Consider the following 16,129-nt stretch of genomic DNA (forward strand, 5'->3'; position numbering starts at 1 on the left):
CTCACTCGTGGACATCGGTATGTTCCGGACTTTATGCACCACTGGTACTGCTCCCTCCTTGAGGACCATCTTGTGCACGAATTTGTCCAGTTTGCCAACCGTGCCCTCGAAGACCTTGGGGTAAGCTGCCTTCCAGTCCTCCTCCTTCGAGAGGGGCCATTCGTCTGTTAGCAAAATCTGTTCTGCCCCCCCAGGATTGAGTATGATACCGAGATCACCTGCATCTCTCCATCCCAGTACCGACGGGCCTTTTTCTGCTACATACAGGGTGCACGTGGCTGACCGTCCTCTGAATTCGAACTCCAGGTCCCTGCACCCAACCAGGGGGATGGCATTCTCGGTATACGAGATGGGTCTGATGTCCGGCGGCATTAGGTCAGGTCCTATGACTGGCGCGAAGTCCTCTTCCCATATCGACCTTTGTACAATGGTCCAGGGGGACCCTGAATCCACGGCCACATGTACTTTGACGCCCCCGATGAGCATGTCGGTGCGGGGCTTATCTCTTCGCTTCCCGGACACGTCCAGCACTTGATCCTCTATGCACAGGACCAGATCATCCTCATCCAAATCGTCTTCCTCACTTACGTTGGCTGTGGCTGCATCGATGCACTTAACAGTGGACTTCGTCCCTTTCTTCCGGCAGACCTTTTCGAAATGACCAGTCAACCCACAGAACGAGCACCTGGCGCGGAACGTGGGACAACGCCTGTCCTGGGCCGCGTGTGCTGCACTGCCGCATCTGTAGCATGCGAATTTTGTTCCCGGGCCGGAGCGAGCCATTTGTTTCCCAGACCCTCTTATATCCTTCCTCGGGTCTCCGTAATTGCTTTTGGGTTTGCTGGATTGCGGTGCCTCATCGATCTTGTTGATCATCTGTCTCGGCCCACTTTCCCTTTTCGCCGCGTCTGCGCCTCTCTTCGACATTTCCGCCTTTTTGACCATCGCCACAACTTCTTTCAGGGTTGTCTCGTTCATTGCCCATAGCTTGTCTTGAACCGCTCTGCTGGTGGTGTGCATTACAATTTGGTCCTTGATGTATTCATCCTGCAGGTTCCCATACCTACACGTGATCGCTAGCCGGCGAAGGGCTGCCACATAATCATCAATGGACTCACCCGCCTCCTGTTTTCGCTGTTGGAAGTTATAGCGGTCTATCGAGACGCAAACCGCTGGGCGGTAATGGCTGTCCAGGTCGTCCAGGGCATTCACAAAAACATCCGTCTCCGTTGCACCCCTCTCCTTGGGCACCAGGTTCTTAAACACTCTCACCCCTTCCGGGCCTAAGTTGTGGAGCAACAGTCTCTTTTTTCTTTCCGGCGTGTATTCACCTTCACTCTCATCTCCCAGAGCCTCAATGTAATTTAGGAAATAATCTTTCCAGTCTTCCCATTTTAGTTGGGGTTCACCTGGTCTAGGTAGGAACGGGACTGGTGCCATCAGGGCTGACGCTTGATTCGCCATTTTTTCTTCACCTCTAGGTTCGCCGTCCTGGGCCCTCCGTAGGGTGGGTTCACCAGACGCTCCTGCGCTCTCTGCCGTGTCACCTTGGCCCCTTGGGCTCCCTGGGGTATTGTCCCTCGCACTGTGCGCAGTGTGTGCACTCTCCCCCTTTTCCTCTTGCTTGGGGGAGTCTCCCTTGGTTGCCAGGTTGCTGCTTGGGGGCTCCTGGAGTCTTGGGCCACACTAACCTGGCTTGTATGGTTGGTGTTCGGTTTCGTGCCGTGCTGCTGCGCTGCTGCCACGCCCTTTGCTCTTTCCTGCCGGTGAATTGCCTTGCTGACTCTTGAGGGTGGCTGTGGGGGTGTTTGCTGTCGTCCCTGCACCTGGTGGTGTCCGGGTCCCAGCCTCGTCGCCACTGTAATGTTTGTATTATCCCACAGGACACACTGAGGCAGGTTAGGTGTTCAACACAGGTTTATTTCTATCACAACTTGTATATATGGAGCTAAGGGCGCCGAGCGTCTAACTGTGCCGAGCTCCGGTCGCCAACTGCCGTTTCTCGCATTCGCGCCTTTACTTTTCTCCCCACTGCGCATGCGCCGCCTCTCCGCTCTAGTCTAGTGCGTGCCGCGTCATCGCGTGTGCGCGCATAGACTAGAGCGCACACCACACTGAGGATGACTTTCAGCCAGTCCTGAGTTTTCAGTAGGCCTGTTTGAAATTTGCAAAATTCCCTTTGTAAATTTACAAAAAAATTACGTTAAATTGCGTGAAGTGCCAATGAAGCATTATGAGCTTTTTTAAAAAAAAAAAACCACGAAATGCATCGTCGCATTAATTTTTTTAGGAGAGGACACATTTCATAATAAAAACACACCCACCTGCATTCTGTCCAGTTGTAATGAGGAGACTGACGGCAATGTAGATGATAAAGGTATTTATTAAATCAGAAAGGCTCACGAGTTTATACGGGAGCAGGGGTCAGGTAGGGGACAAGATAAGGAAAAGCCTGGACGCTGGGGTGACGTCACATAAATACCAAACACACATTCCATTTTGGAATGTGTGACGTAGTATCACCAACATAGAGAAAGTACGGCGACACCAACATACGGTCGTCGATAAGAACCAATATTAACAAGTCACAACATGTCCGTTCACATTGTTTCTGTGCTCCTTCGATACGTTTTTTTAAAATATAAAAACGGTTTAGAAATTTTGTGACTGATTTAATAGCGTAATTTCAGGCATTTTCGCATAACACGGGTCCGGCAAAATCCTTGAAATTACGTAAACATCCTGGTGAAAAGGAAATTTATCCTAGGCCTGGTATGAGACTTGACTGCTTAGACTCACCATGGGAAAGTTTTAACTAGAAACGCCGAGAATGTGCCTTTGTCTGAAATAACAGGACTTGGTATAGGTGACTCTCCTGGCCTGTAACTAGGCAACAGCTGAGCATACCTGGTACCGGAAGTGAGTGGCCCTAAGTAAATGGCAGTAGGAGCGGGCCAGGGATACAGAGGGTGATAAAGGTCGGGATAGCGTGGGTGCATAGATCGGACACAGCGCTTTGTAGTAGAGGAAAACAGCAGAGGGAAGTGACGCTGTGAACAGAACCTTCCACTGACAGCAAAGGAAGTGACGCTATGAGCACTGATAGCACAGTAAAGGAAGTGACGCAATGAACACTGCCACTGACAGCAAAGGAAGACAAGGTACTACAAGGTTTCTACGGGTGAGTAGCGATGAATAGTGTTTGCGCAATAACTCCACTCCACCCTGTTACTTGAAGCGTAAAAGGCCATTTTATTAGGACAAGGTTGCAACCATTTAACCTTTATTAAACAGTACATAAATGCAATAAATATACTTTCCCATCCTCATACCGACTCATTCTCCATTCATCCTTCTAAAAACCATCTCACCTGTTTGACTCTTCCCCATTCACCCCGTGACCTCCTTCCTCCCCCCATTCTCACCTTCACTTGCCCTCCAAGCATCCTCTGTTGAAACTCCTTCATAGCTTCCGCGCACTGCTATCAGTCACCCGTGTACCGTTCTCCCCCCCCGAGGGGTGGATCCGCCCGTATGCGACTCACCACCCCTCCAAAGTACCGCAACATCGCTACCATGCAACCTGCCCTAAACTGGCACGCTAAGACCACCTAGTATCCTGCCCTCCACCTAAAACCTGTAGGGTGGGTGGGTGGACAAACTTTTTTCTCTAAACCCCCCGGTGGTGCTAAGGTGTCAGGAAGAGGCCGGGTCCTCCTCTCTGGACACTTTTTATGAGTTCTTAAACTCCCGACCCTCCCCCCTACTCTAATCTCTCCCACACCTTGTCCTTTCGGCCTTGCGCGAATTGCCCCGGGGGAAGACTGGTCTGCGACCTTTACTTCCCCCGGGGGCCAGCATTGGGAAAACCGAGGATGGCAGGCCACAAGATATAAATCATAAATGAGACAAGAGGAAGAGTGGCAGCGACAGCAAAGTAGGACACAGACAGAGTAAATAGACAAGGAATGTCATTAAAGACTGCACAGAGGGATAGGGAACAGGTAGTATTCAGTATTTCAGAGGTGCAGGGTGGCAGACAGCATGCAGGGCCAGCTTTAGGGCAGTGCGACCGCACTGGGCGAAGGCCCGTGGAGGGGACACTGACCTCAGGAGGGGTGGGGCGCTCTGTTTACCAATAACTTATGATTGGAGAGATGAGGGGCACCTTAGCCGGGTGGTAGTGAGAGAATCCGAGGAGGCGGTCATGGGATTGTCGCACTGGGCGCCACCAGCGCTAAGCCGGCCCTCACAGCACATGGGTAGGGCACATTGTAGGTGTCAATCATGCATAAGGACAAAAACGGCAGGGACAGCATAAAAGGACTGGACAAAGAATGGGTTAAATACTTGAGAGCAGGTACACAAAGGATTTATTAGTGCATTGATAGGACATACAGCCTAATTCATCAATCTCCCGTTTTACGAGTCTTTAATAGCGATTCATAAGGAATCGCTATTAAGGACTTGCAAAACGGGATTCATGTAGGAATTGCAAAAAATATTGCGATTCCTACATGTTCCTTATTTGCGATTAGCAAATTGCTAATCGCAAATAAAGAATAAATCCCCATGCATTCCTAGGGGCCTACAGGCCCGTAGGAATGAATGGGGAGTTATTCCTTATTTGCGATTAGCAATTAGCTAATCGCAAATAAGGATGCGATTTCAAGGGTGCAGGGGTGTCCAAAGGACACCCTGTAGCACCCCTGAAATGTAATTTACATTGGTGTTGCGCACACACATGTCCAAAGGACATGTGTGTGTGTGTGTAACATGCAACTTAGAAAAATGCATTTAAATGCATTTTTCTAAGTTTTTGCTATTTACCACGAGGTCTGACCTCTCAGTAAATAGCGGCCCAAAATTGCAATTTCGCAATTTTAAAATGTTTCATAAATTGCATTTAAGGAATCTTAAATAGAGATTCCTTAAATGCAATTCTTCGCAAATGTGCGAATTCTTTAATAGCGAATTTTGCATTTGGGATGATGAATCCCAAATGCAAAAATTGCACTCGCAAAAGGCAAGATTCTGAGAATCTTGCCCTTTGCAAGTGCAATTTAGCTTGATGAATCAGGCTGATAGTGCAGAGACTTTTAGGAGGGACTGAAGTGAGGGACATAGAGGTGAAGGAACAACACAGGAAGGGTAAGGCACAGATTGGCTTTCAATGATAAATAAGCACAAACAAGGACATAATGCAGGACAGTACACCCAGAGCTTGCAGTAGTTGAGTGAGGGTGAAAAATGATGTAAACAGCACTGGAGAGCAGGGAAGAAGAGGATATAGGACCTTATTATGAGTTGCTAGTTATGCTTTGACCCTGCATAATCCCCTGTCTAAGCACAATCGGAATTACCAATTAAAAGGCATTTAACACATACAATAATTATTGGCTGGGTTAAATACCTCAAGCTTTGTTAATATCCGGCAGGTGAAGCCTGCTTAAAATTAACAGGAGAAATGTGCACTGTATTTACTGTACCATGCAGACGGTGGTGTGTTAAACACTAAAACCCCCATTTTATTCCCCAAATAACTCATAATAGGTGCTAGTTATCACACCTATATATAACGAACCCCAGGGCATCGTTATTTACCAGGTGCGTTAAATAGCACCTTTATTTGTAATCATGCCCTTATGGTGTAGGCACTTGATATAACGTAGAGAGTCCATACGAATATACACTGCTTGCTCATATTAAGTGACAATATTTCTGAATACATTTGAGTGCAGTTGTGAGAGAGGGCAACTGATTATCATAACTCTATTGTGTGCACAGGCTTCTCCTGGGCCAACTAGGGTGCACCAGTTTTCTTGGTGATATTGGAACCAAAATTGTATATGAAGCAGAATAGCAGGTGCCTTGAAAATGATAGATTTCATCCACCTACGAGGCTCTCTAGAAACTATGAAACACATGGAGCAAAGGGGATATTCATATATATTGTCTGCAATGACTGTGATGAAAAAAAATGTAATGGATAGATGGGATGTATTAAGTGCCCACACCTGTGAAAAAGATTGAATGTTGTTATACGAGTGTCCAAATGACCATGTTGTAAGTAGGTTAGGTAGGCAGCAGGACACGTCTTCAAGTTATTAAGATAGATTTATTAAGTTAGTACAAGATAAGAAAGCAGAGCAGTAAACCTCACAGCTGACCAGACCATCAACTACCAAGGCTGGAATCTTCACATACCAGATAGAACACTCTTAGGTACTATGGGAGGTTGAGAAGGTAGAAACACTAAGAAAGGACTACAAACACCAAGTAGCCATATTGAAGAAAGTATGAATATACAACAGACCACTTCAAAATAGGAATTATTGGGCCACATTTTAAAGAATGAAGGATGGGAAAATTACAATTTAGGCTGGCCATGTTTTTCTATCGAAGATCTAGGGTGGCAACTGCTTTAATGTTAAGTCCACCAAAAAAGAGGTAAAATATTTTTTTCCCTCTCCTCAATTCCTCTAGTGAGTCTTTTTTGATTCCACAGCTGTAGATTGTACCGTATATTAAAGTAGAAACCATATGCGAAAAGGAATAACAGATTTGAATCCAAGTAAACCCTGTAAATAGTGCCTTTTTTATTTAGGGATGTGCAGAGTTTTTATAAAATTAATGTAAGCTCACAAATGGCCTACCAAAAGCTTGAAGAGTTTTCTGTTTTACTATGTCTTTGACAACTGTGTCATTTAAATAGAAAATTGAAATGTTCCTGCGGAGCGGCTATATTTCATGGTGAGTTCTATCTAGTTGGTTTGGTGAATAGATGGTCTTCTTCTTAACATTAATACCATTTTCCTCTTACCTTTAAAACCAGACGGATGTAGGCCAAACTCAGTTTATTGACAGATCAGAAATGCATATTTAATCATCAAAAGAGGCATCAATTATACATAATAAAAGCCAGTCACAATCTCTCAAAATAAACAGATAAAACCCAGCAATGTCAACATATATATAAATGGATAAAACCCAACAGTTCCAGAATATACATAGATAAAGCACCAATGGAAGTGGTCACAGTGCACATAAAATCATTTCAGATTGGGCTAACAATTTTTGTCTGATAAGCCAAGCCGCGTGCAGGAACTTGGATACAGCCACCACAGTCACAATCCAAGAATGGCTTTGATGTGTTGAGCCCAAGAGACCACATAGGGGTACAATCCAACAGTCTCTGGGTTTGCCATATTTTCGACAGAAAAACTAAAAAATGTCATCAGTTTCGTCAAGAAGCATTTATGATTGGCACCAAGTACATCCAGACTTTACAGAGACCCCCAGGATGGATGAAGGCAATATTTTTTGTCTCATCGCTAATTAAAAGGGGTGTTAAATACCCATTTTAATATGTCCCTGCTGACGTGTGGTCAATGAACACAGCATAGGGTCTTTTTCATCAATTCCACTTATGGTCTGGCCCATGTACATGGATGATATACTTTCCTTGCAGTGAATCCGTGGGCTGTTTTTCGTGTGTATCTCCACTAGCTGGAAATACATTAAAATTATCAACATGCCCTTAAGAAAAGCCTTTCTTACACTAACCCCTTTTCAAACAGACAGAATTAAGTACCACTCAGACTGTGCTACGAGGCGATGAAGTTTCTGTCACGCGAGCAGCAAACACCTTCACGACCCATTCATTAAAACAGAAGAAGAAACAGAGATAATTGGGAAGAAAACAATCAATGAACCAGTGACAAAGGTGATACTGAATAATGAGCAATGCGCTCAATTAAAAAAAACTGGGCAAGCTGTGTCTAAAAACAGATCATCACAGAGTCATCTTTAGAAAGAAAGTTTACAAAGATCATTGTAGAAGAAAAGAAAACATTTACTAACACACAGAGAAAGTCTAGATTGGAATACCGGAAAAGGAACTATAAGAAATGAAGGTAGGGATGATAATGTTAAGGACAAAAAAAAACCTATAAAGAAGGAAGATGCTAATAGATGTATAAGTGTTCCAGGGAAGGTCTAGAAATATGGAGGTCGATTTGGGGTGCTCGGAGAGCAGCAGCTGCCTTTAGTTTGCCCTTTGCTAGGAGGGGAACTGCCCATCCAATCCCTGTTCACAGGAAAAGTGAAAGTAGTTAACAATCTTTGTCCTTTCCTAAGGTTCTTTCAACAACACAGGAATGGCTATTGAGCAGATGAGGATGGAACAAAGTGTCAACCCTATTACGTCATCAGGGGGTCACATGCTTTATGATGTCACTGCCGCGACCACTGTTTTTTTTGTGAATCGTGACTAAAAATAGAATGAAAGGATGAGCCATGTCACTGGCTTCAGGGCAATCAGGCCACTGGGTATATGAAAGACCTTCACAATTTTCAAAAGCACAAATTCACTGCAGCAGGTTTCTATTTCCTTTCCCTGGCTCTGTTGTTGCTCCTGTAGCTGCCTTCAACTTGTGGACTGAAGATGGTGTTGGGGCACCAGAAACCAGCAGTTACTTGGAATCAATGTCCCTATGAAGAAGAGATGGTATTCCAAAATATTTCACCTCCATTTGTGCAGTCTCCCTTGACTGGACCATTGATGCAATAGACTTCCTTGGATCTTTTACTGAGTCTGGGGTGGTGTTTCTTCCTCTAGATAAAATATAGTGTCAGAGGAAGGGCAGAACCCAGAGGGTTATTGAATGTAATACTCATGGAACAAGAGAAGCTGGGTACCGTGACAGTAACAAGCTCTATGTTTCAGAGGTTAGAGAGGGTACTGGTGGTCTTGTACCAACAGCTACTGGATTGTTTGTGTATCTTGTGGCAGGCGTGACACTTTTACTAAGCCCCTAATCTCCAATGAGGGATGAAAACTGCAGATAGTTAGACGCACTTCTCATTGAAATATGTGCCTACGGGATGTGTTGGCCAGCCACTCTCCCTGTCCCTGTACCCTGTCTTCCAAATGTAGGCTGAAGACCAGCAGATGAATACGTGCAAGCCATGTTGGAGGATGTGCCTGTGCACTTCTTGCCCTATAACTCCACATCACCGATTTCCCTCGACCGCGGAGACCTTGCTACCTGACCGATGACCAATGGAGCTACCCCGATAGCTATAGGGGAGATGGGCTGTGGATTCCCTCCTCGGCTGTTCACCTACCCAGCCGGACATTGGGCAGACCTTCCTTCATCTCTCCTGTCGTTATCTCCCTTCTTCCCCCTTACCCCTATCCTTCCTATTTATCCTTCATCCATACTCCTTAAATGTGTTTTCTTATATACTGCCTGTACCTGCCTAAAATGACGGCTGCAACAAACCCTCCTGCGTCTCTCCTGACCTTATCTCCCTCCTCCCCCTACCCCTCCCCACTCTACTCTTCTCCACTTTCCTGCCACTGACCTTTGCCCTCACCTGTCCTGGCCCTTAGTCCCCACCCTGTTTATCTGTGAACTTTCCCTCGTCAATTGAGATCTAGCTATTTTGTCTGATGCCCGATGGAGCTACCTGGTTTAGCTATGGGGAGACAGGTCGGGGATTCCCTCCTTGGACGTCACCTACACCAGTCGGGCTTTAGACCGACTTCCTTTCGTCTCTCCTGTCATCTCTTCCCGCATCCTCCCTCTATTTATGTCTCTCCTCTCTCAATTTATTGAGACTGAACTATTTTGTTTGATGCCCGATGGAGCTACCTGGTTTAGCTATAGAGGAGATGCGCCGTGGATTCCCTCCTAGGTCGTCACCTACCCAGTCGGTTTTTTGACAGACTTCCTTTTGTCTCTCCTTGTTGTCTCTTCCCTTATCCTCCCTTTCTCACCTCCCCTGCCCCTCCACTACTTTTCTCTCTCCTTTCTCTCCCCTCCTAATGTATTGCCTATTTTTTGATGTATTGTGTAATTGTTGATCTTTTTCTGTTACATTGTTGATTCTCATGTAAAGGGCTCTGATACCTTCGGGTCTAGCCAGCGCTATATAAAACTCTTTAAATAAATAAATAAAACAGTGGCCAAGTCAAGGAATTTTTCATCGGGGAACAACATGGGATTCACAAAAAGACAAGCCAATGCATAGGGGGACTCTGACATGAGGGTGCAACCTTGCAAAGTGGAAGAAATGATCTCCATGCTATTCATATATCATATACTTATTGGGTTGCTTCTGGGCGCTATAAAAATAGTGGGTACCCAATATGCACCTTTGGAAAGTTGTGGGCAGAGACCATCTTTGGGGTTTTCTGTGCAGCTTGTTTGATGGACCACACATGAAATGTAGGTGTTCAGCAGTCCCAATAGATTAAAGTGCACAGTTTGTTATTGTGGTTGACAGGCTTACTATGGGTGGAGATTAGTCAGTGTTGGAGAACTCTGTGTTACAGCCACACCTTGGCATGGTAAATGGGGTGAATGTCTGTGGCAAGCTGGTGGTCAGGAGGACAGCCAACTACTCTGAACATGACAAGCATCTGCTAGAGCAGAGAAACCTTTGAGAGCACCATCAGTGATAACAATCTGCTGCTTCCCATGTCAGTATCTGCTAGGAATCTGCACCACCTTTCGATGATACTATGACTAGGGATGTGGGACATCACCTAGCTTTAATTCCTGGCAAGGTACGTGCAATGCTCCACACAACTACAAAACCACATCTAGTACCTGAAGTGCTATGCGTGGGGGTTCTTCTTCTTGACAATCAAGACTTTTGCCAGCATTTGGAACCAGAGGGTCATTTGTGATGAGTTAATCATGATGAAAAGCTAAACAAGACATGGACCTGAATATTAAGCAGCCTCGAGTTACCTGTGTGAGACACTCTACTAGGAAGAGCCAAGTAAGGTATGCACTTAAGTGCAAAATACTCCCATGGTGATTTCAGAATCACTCACAAGAAAAAGGTAAGCAATAAATGAACTACACAGTGCTTTAAGTGGGCCGGGTCCTGCCGGTGCACACCATCGGCAGTTCTAAAAAGCAGGTGCTGAGACGAGTCCCTTTGGGTTTCTCCGTTTTTGCCCTCACCATCAGGTTGAAAAATAAATCTTAACTCTGCAGCAGCACCACCTCTCGCTGCCTTTGATGTAACTTCAAAGAGACTTGTAGTTCTTTCATAGTCTCATCATTTCAGAACTGAAGCATTTTCAATACTACATACAACAAAGCCATAGCTGTTGTTTATTTATCTCATGCAACTAACAACCACTGACAAAGCCTATAGCTGTCAGCAAATGAAGTAATGGACATTTCGGCTAGCGAGAAAAGCGAAATGGTACGATAGAGGCAAATGAGGACAAAAAAAAAAGCCTATAGCACTCGTTTGTTGTAGGTGTAGTGTTACATGTTGTATTATATATTTGGATGCAATGACAGAAGCAGCAAAATGCCAGTACGGCGGCACACTATGTTAAGCATAGAATATTAGCTTACGTGTTCTCAAGCCATGCCCTTAATTACATCGACCACACCCCTTCGAAAGAACACCCAGTTTTTTAATTCCACTTAAAGCCCTAGCACTGTAGTAAGAGATATTCAAAAATTAATAGGCTAAAGGCCTCTTACAAACAATAAAAAAAATAAAAAACCTAGTATTTTCTCTATTTAGTCGAATGAAAAGCAGGATCAGTCGCAGCCGGCATGGCTCGTGGTTAGGGGGGCGGGGGGTCGTGCAGGGAGGGTAGGTTGCGTGGGGTGGTAAATTTACCTTAAAAAATAATTATTAAACTTACCTTTCCGCCAGCCGGATCCCGCATCTTCTGTGCTCCTGCTCACCTACTCAGTCTCACAGGAAGAAGGAAGCAGAAGCAGGCAGCCAGGCTCCCTCCCCAGAGCCAATCACAATGCTGCAAGCAGCGTTGTGATTGGTCGGGAAGCCGCCCAGCCAGCGCTTTATGGGGAGGCCATCTTCTCCATCCAGGCTGCAATGCAGCCACATGGAAAAGGGCAGAGTGCACATGACGCATTTTGGGAATCCCCAGGGGGCCAACCAAACAGTCTTTACGCACCCAGGAGTGGGCAGGCTCGCCACTTTTCCCCTGCCTGCTTGCAGAACAGCCCTGCTCACCCACTAGCAAGTGAACATAAAATGGTAATAACTAAAAGTTATTTCCATTTTATGTTTCTGCTTCTCGCACTGCGAGAAAGCAGTGGGGCGACGCTCCTCGCCATAGTGGAGGAGCCACCCCTGAGAAGGAATGTCCGGGCAATAACTGGGAACTACGCAAGACTACACTCGCATCATAAATGCTTTTCCTAGCCCTTACCATGAAGAAAAACTAATGGGACGCAGACCACCATCAACTGAGACCCCACATTGTCACAGTGAAGTCCAGGCTCATTCTGAACTATCCAGACACTCGTACCATATCTCATAGACAAACACAGTCCCGAAAAGCAGCGCCATGAAGCCAGGATTGATGAAGGAGCACTTGACAACAGGCAATTATCACAAACTAATATGACTCTGAAAAACCTGGAACACCCTGGTGTTGAAAACAAATCATAACATTTTTCTGTTGAGATATTTGGAATTTATTTGATTAGCCAATGACAAAAAATAAAATAAACAAAACTGGATTCCAAAGCGGCTGCATAAATGCAGAGGCACCAGTGTTCAGAAATAATGAATTAGAAATACTTTACTAAACCCTAAATAAACTGCCTACAAATTAGAAGCAATAAAAATAAACAGTTATTATCAGATCCCCCGAGGAGAAACAAGGAACAACAGGAAATAAACAGAAGGAAATTAAAGCAGCGTGGTCGCCTTTTTGGAAGCCAGCCATTGGCCAGGATGCTTTAAACTAAATTCATCGGTCCAGCGGAAACAACACGTTTTGTCTCGAGCTCAATGAGGACTAATAAAATGCAATCCAGCTCAGGAAATTTAATATACTTAAATACAATGATATCCAACAGTGTACTCAAAGTTTATACTCCCAACCCCAATAGCAAGACCAGACCACTCAACTAGCCAATTTAATGTTACAATAAACTCAATGCGTGACCCTTGTTGGACTACCCTGGCCAGTACCCCCCAAATGGTGGGCTTAACATGATTGTCGCTCTATTGTCCCAGAATCTCTTAGCCCATATCCTCATAACTTCTCAGTCCTTTTACCTCTAAATCGCCTTTTTCCACCCAGCCAGCAAAGCCCACCCGATCAGTTAGTAGGCCCTCTTAGGCTTGTTTTTCATCCTTGAACTATGGCAAATCTGACACTGGACAGTTTTAATAGTAACGGTCTTAATAACAGGTTAAAAAGCAGGTATGGACTGGCCGTAGCGGGCATCAGGCATTTGCCCAGGGGGCTGGAAGGGTGGGGCCGGTTTTGTAGCAATGCTGCAATATCAGCCCCAAGTAACAAAGGCAGCAGTGCTGGGGGCCGGTTTTGTTATGCATTAGTGCTTCACACTTGCACCCCCTCATCTGGGGTGGGGACTAGAAATTGCCAGGGCTGCTTTGGGTGCCCAGTCCGGTCCTGTTAAAGAGAGCCGCAACTTGTGTGTGGCTGAAGCAGTTTAACCCTAACATTACTTTATTACAGGAAATATTTTGGGTGACTGGAAAGGGATATGGGATTCATTATTTTATTCCGCTACATCAACACAGAAGGGAGTTGCTATTCAGGTTAGAACATGTCTGCAGGTAAGATAACATCAGTTGGTTAAGGACTTGGTGGGGTATTGGGCTATTCTTCCGACAAAGCGTTAGGGACCTATAGAATTCATTTGAGATCGTATTAAGGACCGGTTGGTGATGATCCAAGTCATCTTCAGAAGGTAGAGTGGTCTCTCTGTGCCCTACCAGGGGAGCTTTTAAAGGACTCCTCAAACACGCCACGTACCCAGTATATAAGGGACACGGGGAAGAGATTTGTGTTTTCTTTAGGATGTATGGGAACGCATGGGCAAAATGTCTTACATTTTTCTCCTTGAGTCTTCATTCTGATTCAAGGATTGATCTGCTTTTAGGTTCTTCTTCCCTGTCTACTGTAAGTATCTCTCATCACACCAGTGTTTTTTCAGATCACTTGGCGGCAGTGTATAGCTGGCCAGTACCTTTGCAGGTGAAAGTGGGTAGATGGATCACGGATAGGACCATGCTTCTAGAAACTGATTGTTTGAGTCGGATAAGTATGCAGATTGCCAATGTTTTTTAAGATAACGCCTCCTCGGCTGAGGTGTCTATGGCCTGGGAGGTGTTTAAATGTACGTTTAGAAGGCTCATATCTCTCTTAAAGTATTTGGAGTTAGGAAGGACAGGGAATCAATCCTGTCCTTGCAGAATGAGGACGATAGAGCCTATGAAGCCGCTCTTACTGACAGCTACTATACCCTTCGGAGAGATGTATGTGGGGAAAAAAAGGAGATAGTGAGAGTCTTTTATCTTCAAAACAAATAAGCAGACTTCCAGCTCCAGGTCTATGGAAAAAGGTAATGTTTAGATCACTTCTTAGCTCAGTGAGTCAATGAGAGAAGGAATCACAATCTGATCCCGCAAGTTAAGAACCCTTGTACTGACCAGCTCACAGAGGAGGCTGAGGAAATGAAACAAGTCTTTTACCATTATTACACTACCATGTATTAGGAGAGGAGGGAGAGGTAAGTCACAGAGCAACACATTGAGGATTTTCTCAAAGGCCTGGATCTGCTTTTTTTTTTACTTCTGAAGCCTCCACTAGGTGAACTAATCTCATTTCGGAGAAAGAGGCTTTGGAGAAAATAGGTCAGCTCAAATGAGGTAAGGAAGATGGTTAATGACTGGAGTTATAAAACTTTTTCATCAGTTCTGTCAGGACCTCTAATCATTGTATGTAATAGTCTCCTCGGTGGGTTGCAGGTTCTTTCCATAGAGGGGTTCTGATTAACATTCTTAAAAAGGGGAAACCTTTGATGGACCACAGGTCTTTTTGACCAATCTCTCCATCGAACATAGTTTACAACTATACCCTAAAATGTTAGCCAACCGGATTAACATCATGACCCCGGCCTTGATTTCCCAATGCCCAAACAGGTTTTAGCAGAGGTCACAGTATATTTGCAATTACTCATTTAAGGTCAAATTTATTGATATGGTATCTATACATTCTATACCAGCTGCCAATATTTTGTTTGATTCCGAAAAGGCCTTTGACTTCATGAGCTGGAAGTGTTTATTCCAATTAATGTGTTAAGTTCTGAGTTCTTCTACAGCTCACAAGGTCAGTTCAAGCCTTATACTAGGGCACAATGGCTCAATTGATTAACTTGCAGGTGGGGGAATAGTTTTGGAGCGGGCAACCCAGCAGGGGTGCTCCTGCTCCCTGTTACTATATTTTTATCTTAAAACCCATCGCTCTGTTTCTGCATCAAAGTAGACATATTTTAACACCTTTACCGTGGGGAGGGGTCCTAAAATAAAGTTGCACACATTGTAATGATGTTTTAACCTCAACAGTGGATAATTTAAACATTGCCCTGCAAATAAAGGTTTTTAGCGCTCTGTGGGGTCATAGGATAATTGAGGACAAGATCAAATGTTTACTTTTTGATGTCTTCCTAGATGTTCTACCTCTGGTTCTGAAAGGGAAAGACAGAGCTGACCCATAGAGATACCTAGGGAAATACTTCAGGAAAAAGCAGAGGAAAATTAATTATGGACAACTATCAACCAGTTCTGAGGAAAGTATCTAATCTTTTGGAAATCTAGAGGCACCTCCCGCTATCAATATTACCTAGAATTGCACTTACTAAGATGTCGATTCTCCCTTTGTTTATCTTTCTTTTTTTGGCTATTTCCTAGAAATTAATGCATTCTTTCTTCATCAAAGTGGATCAGATTTTGTCTACGTTTGTGTGGAACCAGAGACGCCTGCAGGTTAAGCAGAGCGTTCAACAACTGCCGAAGATCAAGTGTGGGCTTGGATTTCAAGACCAGTGGCATTGTTATATGGCATCCTCAGTCCTGCATCTGGGCCGTTTGTCAGTAGCGGTCTCCATATTTGATAACTCGGTTTTCAGGGTGATGTTGCAACAACTGAATATGTTTTAACCTCTTATGGTGCATACAAACCACGAAATCCCTCAAAAAGTGAGATACAAGATGCTGACACAAATTTGAGGTCAGCTGCAGAAGATTTTCTTAAGTCAGTGCATACCTACTTATAATTCTGAAACACCATTATGCTTTT

The 16,129-nt window shown here is 44.7% G+C and overlaps 1 protein-coding gene across 1 annotated transcript in view; it reads right to left on the minus strand.

The window, feature by feature from the left end:
• CDH22 (cadherin 22) overlaps positions 1–16,129 on the minus strand; it is a 1,039,820-nt gene that overhangs the window by 443,055 nt on the left and 580,636 nt on the right. The window lies entirely within an intron of this gene.

This window comes from Lissotriton helveticus, chromosome 7, assembly GCF_964261635.1.
Source record: "Lissotriton helveticus chromosome 7, aLisHel1.1, whole genome shotgun sequence".
In the NCBI taxonomy this organism is placed as follows: Eukaryota; Metazoa; Chordata; class Amphibia; order Caudata; family Salamandridae; genus Lissotriton; species Lissotriton helveticus.